Source organism: Glossina fuscipes, unplaced genomic scaffold (assembly GCF_014805625.2).
Source record: "Glossina fuscipes isolate IAEA_lab_2018 unplaced genomic scaffold, Yale_Gfus_2 89, whole genome shotgun sequence".
NCBI classification, from domain to species: domain Eukaryota; kingdom Metazoa; phylum Arthropoda; class Insecta; order Diptera; family Glossinidae; genus Glossina; species Glossina fuscipes.
The window spans coordinates 777,847-787,823 of NW_023998443.1; positions in this window are offsets into that span (position 1 = coordinate 777,847).

Here is a 9,977-nt window from a genome sequence, read left to right on the forward strand (position 1 = left end):
AGACTCGCGACAAGACAGTGTACGTGGGCCCGAATCTCCGTGCGATAGACCACACTTTCTAAGTAGGTATATATGTGTAGTTAGTTGGACTTGTGTTTGCTTGTCATAAACTGTTGCTTTTGCTTTTGATCCATGCGTTTCTCTTTAATGTCACAGTTGAAGCCTTAAGCTTACTTAAGTTTACTTACTAGTCCTTTGAAGATAAAAAATCGCATAAAAAAAACTTTTTACTTCGAGCTAAAATTTGATTACTTTGATCTTTGCTTTTGCTTCTGATCGATATTTTTTACCTTTAAACTTGAAAATATTACTTAGCTCGGCTGAATGTGTATTGTGGCCAATAAATGTATATGTGCTTCTCGACTTCTTCATAGCTGAACTTCCATTCTTCTATAGCTATGGGTCACTTGCTTTTTGTCATTGGCTTGATTTCGTTTACTGTTTAGAATCGAACTAAAATTTTGCTGCCAAAGCTGCTGTTGTTCCTACAATTGCCATTCTTCTCGTATAACATTGTTGCTGCTTGGTTTACATGTTTGTATGAGGGAAACGTTTCATTATTTCAATGAAAGCTTTCAATTGATGGCTAGTGAACGGTTAAAAAGGCACTGAAACTAACAGAAAATGCAATCTTTCTTTCAATTAAAATGAATTTCTGAAGAATATTGTCAGCCATGAACAGGAGATTCAAATTTATATAAAATCCTAATATTTATAAAAATTTCTTCTTCGCGTAATTGAGAACAAGATAAAAAATACAAAAAAAAATAAAAACAAAAAATAAAAAAAGTAAAACTAACAAAAAAAAAACTAGAAGTAGTAGTTAAAGCTCCAGAAACAACAATAACATCGTGTAATAAAATTTAATTTGTATTGCAAATTATTCAAGTGAAAGACAAGAAAAACTTTTTCCATCCAAGCATAAAATATTCAATGCAACCCAAAATACCCGCAAAGTACACAATTGAGAACAAACACACGAACACATGCACACACACACACACACGCACGCACGCACGCACGTACATACACAAATACAAAGTAAACAAACACAACCGAAAACTTAACCAAAATAAAATTTTTAAATAACCAAAACAAACAAAACAACAGATGTAGTTGTCATAGAATAAATAGGTGTGGGGGGCCGTGGGCGAGGAAAGCCGTTAAAAATACCTTAAAAAAATAGCGAGAAACTTCTTTAACCAGCATGACAAATAATCCAGCACACCGCATGGTATATATTTTAAAACATCAAATAGTCTCAAAGCGTAAAATGAACGCAAAATTTATTCACTTACAGAGCGAATCTTAAACACCCATCAAGTAAGGTATGTTTACGAGAGGAATATTATTATTTTCTTATTCTTTTTTTTTTTTCTTATTAACGGATTATATATCAGTTTTTCATTTCCAAATTACAAATTAATACAATTGAAAGAGAAGAGGTAAGCGTCCATGTCATGGTCAACTTCGTTTTAAAAATTAATTCGTTTTCATCCTTAACAGATTACCGCAACTAGACACGCCTTGTTCCAATAGACTGCTCATGAAAGAACTCGAACTGGAAAAAAAAAACATACCGATAGATGTAGCAACATCCGTTCATTCTCTTGTAGCGCTGCATAGTATTTACCGGCTCTCTTAGCACTATTTTTGAGCGCTCTCTGACAATATTTTCACTTATTAAACATACTTGTCCTTGTTCGTGACGGGTTTGATAATATTTTACTTCTGTTTATGTTTATTTCTATATACAACGGTACTAGTGGGATTTCATGCATACATTCTGCATGGGAAGGGAAAAATATTCCTTTTTTGAATAGAAAACTTACTTAACAGCTCGAATCCCATGAGATGATGGAATGATGTGCGTGAAAGCATATACAAATGAAGCGAATAAAAGGCAGCTTATTTTCTACAAATTGACCCGAACTTTCGCTACATCTCAGATCTTTAAGAATTTTTGCACCCTAAGTAGTCCCTTTACACACAGTCGTAATAAACGATTCAATAATGAACCATGAAATTAGAAGCTTTGTAGAAAGTATTTTGAAAAATGGGAAACTTTGTCAGGCTTGTAATCTCTCTTTTATATGATTTTAACAACGGCGTCCCTTTTTATGCGACAATTGAAATTTCGTATTGAGTACCTTCGCCGTGAACGATGGACAATTGATGGTGCATCGGGGATGAGCACTTTTTAATAAACTAGTTTTCATTGGGAACATCATTAAAGCCCATTTTAAATAATATGAAGGTTTTCGAAACCCAAGTCTACGCAAGTAGTTTTTATCTGATAAATATCCAATCCAGTATTATTACCAATCTTTAGTACCTACGTCGAGTTTTTCAAAAAGGTTCGTGTTATTAATTGCCTGAGTCAGTTCGTGTCCTGTCTAGCCCCTGCAGCTGAAAATGAGAGCGAAAGTTAAATTTTCCATAAGTAATTCATGCTGTTTTCTGCGTAACATAAGATAATATCGTCTAGCGCTCTTAGTTCCAATTATCTCCATTCTTATCCGTGCTACGAGTTATTTTTATGCCATCTAAACAAAGCGTCCAGGATCATTATAAGTAGCCGCACTAAGGTTATGAACATAACTAAAGGTACCCGAAATTTTGAACTGAATTTTTTTTGCCGAGATTGAATGTTCATTATAAAGCACGTTCGAAAAATGCAAGTAACTACTTATTTACTGCATAATTAATGGTAATACATTACAATTATGGTAATAACAAAGCAAAATTTTCGCAAAAAAAATGGCTTTATATGTCGATTGCGCGGCATACAAGCAAAGAGCAAGATATGTACACAAATTGCATTGAAATCTTTCACTCATCTTATCAGAAATGCATTGATGCCCCGTTGGATCACCGATGCCTATTTAAAGACATTGATAATGAAAATGACTTTTGTCGATTTAGGGGTGCGACCATTATAGGCAAAAACGTACGCCAGCTTCAACTTTTTTTTTTCTCTCCCTCTCTCTCTCTCTCTCTCTCTCTCTTTCTCTCTGCATAGATACATTAGGGGTCTTACAAAGGCTAAACACATACAGTTTTCTTGCTTTTATTTTGCAATCAATTTAGTTTTGTTAGTAAAAACAAAAACAAAAACAAGAAATGTATGTAAGTAAGTATGTAACTTCTCTAGAGAGTTACAGTGCAAATAAATAAACTAAGACTACGTGATTGTAATCGTGTGCATAACTTTATGAAAATTATGTCGGTATTGTGTTGTGGTTGCTATTGTTACTTTTTGTATATGGGACAGTAAGGCGGTGTCGTTGTAAGAAGATTTAATTCTCCCAAGAAATACAACTGAATATTTAATGGCTGAAACCAACAGGTGAGTAGCTATTGCTCTATAGCATATCGGCTCTAAGCAGAACTTGCTGCTGGCAAAACAGGCATTCAAACACAAAACTAATCCTTCCATTTTACATCTTCTTCTCTCGCACTTGCTCGTAATGCAAGAATATTTTGGCACAAATTTTACCTTACAGACTAACATTTTATGGTGAGTAAAATATCACACTTTTAGTGTTTGAAATGGCTGGTACTTTTACTGTTGTTGTTGCTATTTTCGTTGTACAATAACTGAAGTAAAAAGATTTAACAACAATATGAACAAAAAAAAAAAAAAAAAAAAAAAAGGAAGAAGAAGAAGAAAAAAATGTGAATACAGCTACTACTGGTGTTGTTCATATTGGTTTTTGTGGCACTTATGGACAATTTCTTATGCAAAAACTTGGAAAAGTTTCATTTTAATGTTATGTGCGGTTACACACACTTCCACAAAAAGAAAAAGAAAAACATAAGAGACTTCGCACTTTCATACATCTACCAATTTAAATATATATATATATATACCTATATATATATGTATATGTATACATTTAGATTACATCACCATTGTTTGCCCAGTTTGCACTCTAGGGATCATACAATAAATTGCTTATCAATGTGTCCTTGTCATGCAAATTGTTTGAAGATTTTAATTTCTTTAACAAATTTGATAATTGTTGTGGCAAATGTTTATATGTGCATACATTTATATATATATATATATATATGTAAGTGTTTGATTAGGTGCGGTTTTAAAAGACATTTATTTGCAATTCTTTCTTTTAGTCAGCTCTCACCTTATGTCGTATTTTAAATAAAAATTTAAAATTTCTTTTATTATAAATTATATAAAAATTCAAAAAATTAATTATGCAACAAACTGTCACTCAATACTAAACTTATAAATGTTTACCTTTTGCTTTTAATTTCTTATGTCATTTTAAATAGTTTTCATAATTGATTGGGCACAAATTCTATTCCTTGTACATATCTTGTTATTTAATTATTTCTCTTAATACAATTTCTTCTCCAATTTTTTATTTCTGAAAGCTCTATGTGATATATTAGTACATAGGATGAATAATCGTGGTTGTCCTTTAGCAGGCACGAAAACAGGCAGATTATTGAATTGTTGAAACTTGAAGTCGATAAGGAGGACCATTTCAACTGCTATATGAATGTATATTTAATTGTTGTGTCATTATATTCAGTATATATTTTGACGTGGTTTTTATATTAAAACAAACGACATCTATGTTTTCTCTTTATCTTTTCCGTGTCCTCGATGATTTTCAACATGAATGGACACAGGCTAACTTAAAGCAAAGTGTTTGCGGAATGCTATGGAAGAAGAAGAAAGTGTACTTGAGAATCGAATGTAGCTATGGGTCCGAGCGATTTGTGCATGATGCCAAGAAAGTTCTTGATGGCTTTTAAGCACAAAATCCTCAACTTTCCTAACTTCGTTTTTTTCTTTTTTTAATATAAGCAATCACTATGGATATATCCTCTAAGCCAGTAACATAGTAATGATAGAAAGAGTTATGGGAAGAGAAGACAACACGTAGAGTGTTAGTCTACTTTGGCGCTGACTTTTTAGTCGACTTGAACAATTGCTCATCTTATTCATTCGGCTATGCGGCCTCGTAACTTAATGCTGAGCGGTTAACACAGGGGGACCTTCGAAATGTCCATCATCTTAAATGTGTTCTCTGTTTTGTCAAAATATTTTTCAAAAACTCATCTTTTGTCACTAGTAGGCTTTTTTAATACTTCGATAAAAAAAAATTTATTTTTGGAATAAAATTTAATGCAGCCTTAGCGTTTCACATAAACTAAACATCAATAAATTTACCGTTTGGATGAAATTTGATAGCGATGGCAGCCTTCTTAAGTTCAACTCGGTTGCGAAACAGGAAAAAAACGAAGCATTTTCGTTCCTTTCCTGTGTACCTTATGTATGTTTTCGCCACCTCAGCTTACCCATATTGTCGGAATTACTAAGAAGACTTTTACTCTTGCATAGCTTGTTACGTTAATTTTACTGCCCACAATAAAAGACGATACGAATACGTATCTAGTGAACACCGGCAGACTTAATATAAACCCATAAGTATTTTTCCCCAAATTTTCACTATATATTTTGCTAAGCATTTGTCTTATTTCCTTCCTATCCTTTAAAGAGAGCCTAAATAATTTAATAACTGATTTTTATTTTTATAAAATTTCAAATTTAAATATTATAAATTTTTTATAAAAGCTGAAGCATCTTAGCCGCACGTTGTCATATTAAAATTTAGTTTATTCTTTATATAAGCGAATATTGATTAAAAATAATTCCATACACTTTGAGATTAATCGCACTGATTGCCTATAAATTTTCCGGATAGAATCGAAAAATAACAATTGACTGTGAAAAAATCGCTATAAAATAATATTATGGCGTAAATTTAAAAGAATCTCATAAGCAAAAATACATTCAATGCTTATCTTTTTTACGCTCATCATCATTTCAAATACACTGTTGATGGATTCTATTCAAGAGGCAAAAAAAAAAAATAACGCAAAAATTGCAAAAGCAGTAACAAGTATGGAACGAATTAGGAATACATTCAAAATTTTGCATAAAAGGACTTTGATCATTTCTGTGCATACTAAGAAGAAGGAATTGCCATTTTGTTTCGAATTTTCTAGCAAGAACATTCAATATTCAAGGATTAGTATGCGGAGCGTTTAATTAACCCTATATGTATCCTCGACGTATCTGGAGAACTTAAACTCAATAACACACTTAAGCTTATTAAAGCAATTGGACTAACCATCTAAATTATCCTTAAAATACAAAAGCCAATAGTTTTAATTTCTAGTGCTCGTCCTACTTTTACGCTTACACTTTTTTTTTTTTTTTTCTTAGTCTAAATAAGTCGTAATAATAGTGATAATAATAATGCTAAATATACCTAAGCGAAATAGACGTTTTTGCTCCGCTTATAGCAGCCAAAAGCACGCCTTAGAAATCCATTAATTTATATAAACTCTCCGCCGAGATCCATTCCATGTCAAAGGCGGCGGGCGATATTCGCATAATAAACTCATTTTCATTGTATCTGGACCACTTATAATTCTAAGTAGATATTGCGATTGCAATTTTAAAAGTACAAGAAGTTCTTCCCTCAAACATCTAAGGATATTATGCAATTATCAAAATATTTTTCAGTTTCTATACACCGACTTTTAAAGTGGTATTATGAAAATCTTACGTTAGGTTCTCGGTTCTGAAGTGCTATATAAATGCTTTTATGTCTATTGTATTTGAAGGCATAACATAGATGTTTTCAATCCTGATGCGAGTTTACTATCTCAGCTATTGCAGACGTGATCATCGCAACAATATGTACAGTGAGTACATACCAGCCAGGATGAGCAGCCACTTACTCTTTTCGGATTCATTGTGGGAACCGTCCTCTCCGTCGCGTTAAAGATGAGGGAAAGATTCTTCGTTAAAAGTTTTTTGAAAAAAATTGAATCGGGAAAGCGTATTATTTTACCATCCACGTGAATATATACGACGCGACATCGTTCTCTTTTCATTTGTCTATACATGTGTGTTATTGCAATGGCGGATAGAATATTTTCTCTTACACGAAGATCAATTAGTTTGCTCTTTTTTCTATCCCAAGACCGTCTGCTCACAAGTTAATCAAATAGTGTTCTTTAGAAACCATTAATTCGTTTATATATATATTATTATTATTGTACATAAAACATCGCTCAATAAGACTCCGATATGACGCAAATGAGACGATTATTGACAGATCCATACGATTTTTGGATAATACCAGTTTCAAACAGTACTTGTCAAACGATACTTGTCGAAATCTCATGACATTCCTACAATTAATCCAAACTTTACGTTTGTGTTAGTGATGCTGCTCGTTTGGTCGCCATATAAATCTCAGACCGGAGACTTATTGAGTGCTGTTATATGTGTTTCCCAAATATAAGGTCTCATCAACGGTCAAAGTTATAACAATTTTTAAGAAAGGAAAAATCAGTTCAGGGACGATCCATTGACGGCTGTCCACTAAATTCTCAAATTCACCTTTCGCTTTTCGCTTCCCGTGCCATCCTATGTTCGAAATGAAGGATCGTTAACCTTAGTTGCTGTGTGTCTGTAGTTTTCAAAGTAAATTAAAATCGTTCATATTACAGGCTGGAGAATAGATGTTATTGTTTTAGAAGCTAAGCTTGTCCATCCATCTGAAGATATCACGACGTTGTTTACAAACAGCTAACTAGATGCCCACAGCAAACATTACAGAAAATATCATATGCGAATAAGCATCTATATCAACACACAAACGCGCACATGCACTTAGAGATACATATGAAAGTGGACCTTCTACAGAAATTCATGAATTTCAAACGGATTCAGTGACTTAGTATACTTATTCCAGCACATTGTTGGGAAAGAGAAATGCCGGTTAAGCAAAAATATACAACAACAAAAGCAACACAAATACTATTATAAAAGTGTACAGTTTTATGTAAGCAAATGTCAGTGTGTTTTTACGTATGTATGGATATGTGTATATGTGCCATATATGAACTTTAAATACATCGACCGACCATTCAAGTGAATGTATCGAAAAATTGCAACAATGAAAGCAACTATTACAGCAATATAGTCAAAAATTGTAAACATTTCCGATGCAAAAAAAAAAAAAAAAACAAAAACAAAAAGCGTTTGTTCGCATTTTCTCACATTGTGTACATTGTACATAAATTCTTTTTTGTTTGGCTATCCTTTCACAAAATAAGAAAGAAAAGCAAAAACGGGTGCAATACTCTGCACTAACGAAAAACACAAGCATACGCACGAATTGCATCAAGACATATAAGATAAATGCAACAATAACAATAACAAAAACAACAAGTATTACAATGAAAATTTTCAAAAAAAAAAAAAAAAAAAAAAAAAAAGAAAGCCAAAATCCTTAACAGCAGCAACAGCAGCAGCAAGGAAAGCCAAAAACAGCAAAATATGAATAAAAACCCGAAATACATTATATTTCGTTGTCGCATTTTGTACACATCATTGAAGCTTAATGGGGTGTACGACTACTGATACAGTCAAACAAATCCATGCATGCATCATAGCAGCATATACCCTCACGTATCTCTTCCTTCCATACATACTTGCATTAATGTGCTTCTTCTTTTTTTTTTTAATGCTAACATGAGTACCAATCTTCGTATCCAGATAGACGAACATATATACGTTATTTTTACATACACTGCCTATAGATATGGCAAGCATTTGAATCATTTACGTAAATGTTAGCGGAAGAGTAATAAAGCAACAACGCATACTTATAAACATACACTCATGCAATTGATTGAAGTGCAAATAACCAAAGAATAAAATTGAAACATTGATTAAGTTACCGGATTTGGTTGAACATTTTCAAAACTTCAAACACGCACAACTCATTCATACCGCGCACGCTCACACAACATTGGGAACTATGTAAAATGATTTTGTGCGTTAATTTTTTCAACCAACCACTAACAGCAATGCAAAGTAATTGGAAAAAACATACTACACATATGCAAAGTATATATATTCAACGCCGATGGATGAATAAAACGGCTAAAAGAACACGAACGCAAACACAACATAACACAATAACAAACAAACGGAGAACCGAAACTAAATGAACAACTATGGTCAATAAACGATTGTATCCTTAGGTATGATATATTAAGCAATCTTAAAAGTATTAAGCCTTCAAAAAGAAATCAGAAGAAACCATGTATTTATGTAATTATACATCCGTATAGCATATATCATTCATAAAATCTAGTATTCACATATCTCTATATATATGTATATGCAGAAGCTTATATATTTATATATTCATACGGGTATATTTTCGTATATTGTTATGTTCGTTCATTCATACGTTTTCATGTTTACATATTAATGTGTTAGTATATTCCAAGAGTGAATGTGTCGCATACGTTTATATATGCATATGTTGATATATCCACATATTCATATATTTTTATATTCATATGTTTAGATATTTATCGAATAAATAATTCATATGTTCATATATTCGTATATTTATGCATTGATTAATTCATACATTCATGTATTCATTATATATATGCCCATACATCTACATATTCACGTCTTCATGCATTCATATAATTTTACGACTTTATATCTACATATGCATATTTATTTGTTCAGGTATTAGAGCATCCATATACGCGTTAATTTATATTTTGTATATTCATACAACCTTATGTCCCTTCATCTATGTAGCCATATATTCGCTTATGTATGTATATTTAAGTATCCGTACACTTTTTAATACATATATTAATATATCTGCATACATACATATACAGATATATATATATGTATTTATATTCGCTAATTAAGATACTTAGGTATTCATACACTTATATATCGATTGAAACTTACACCTCTGCATCCATGTACGCATACGTGCCTTTGTTAGTGTACTCAAGCATTCATAAATTTATACATTCATCATCATTCATCATTCGTCATCAATTTATGCATTCATTTATTCCGATATTCATTCATATATTCA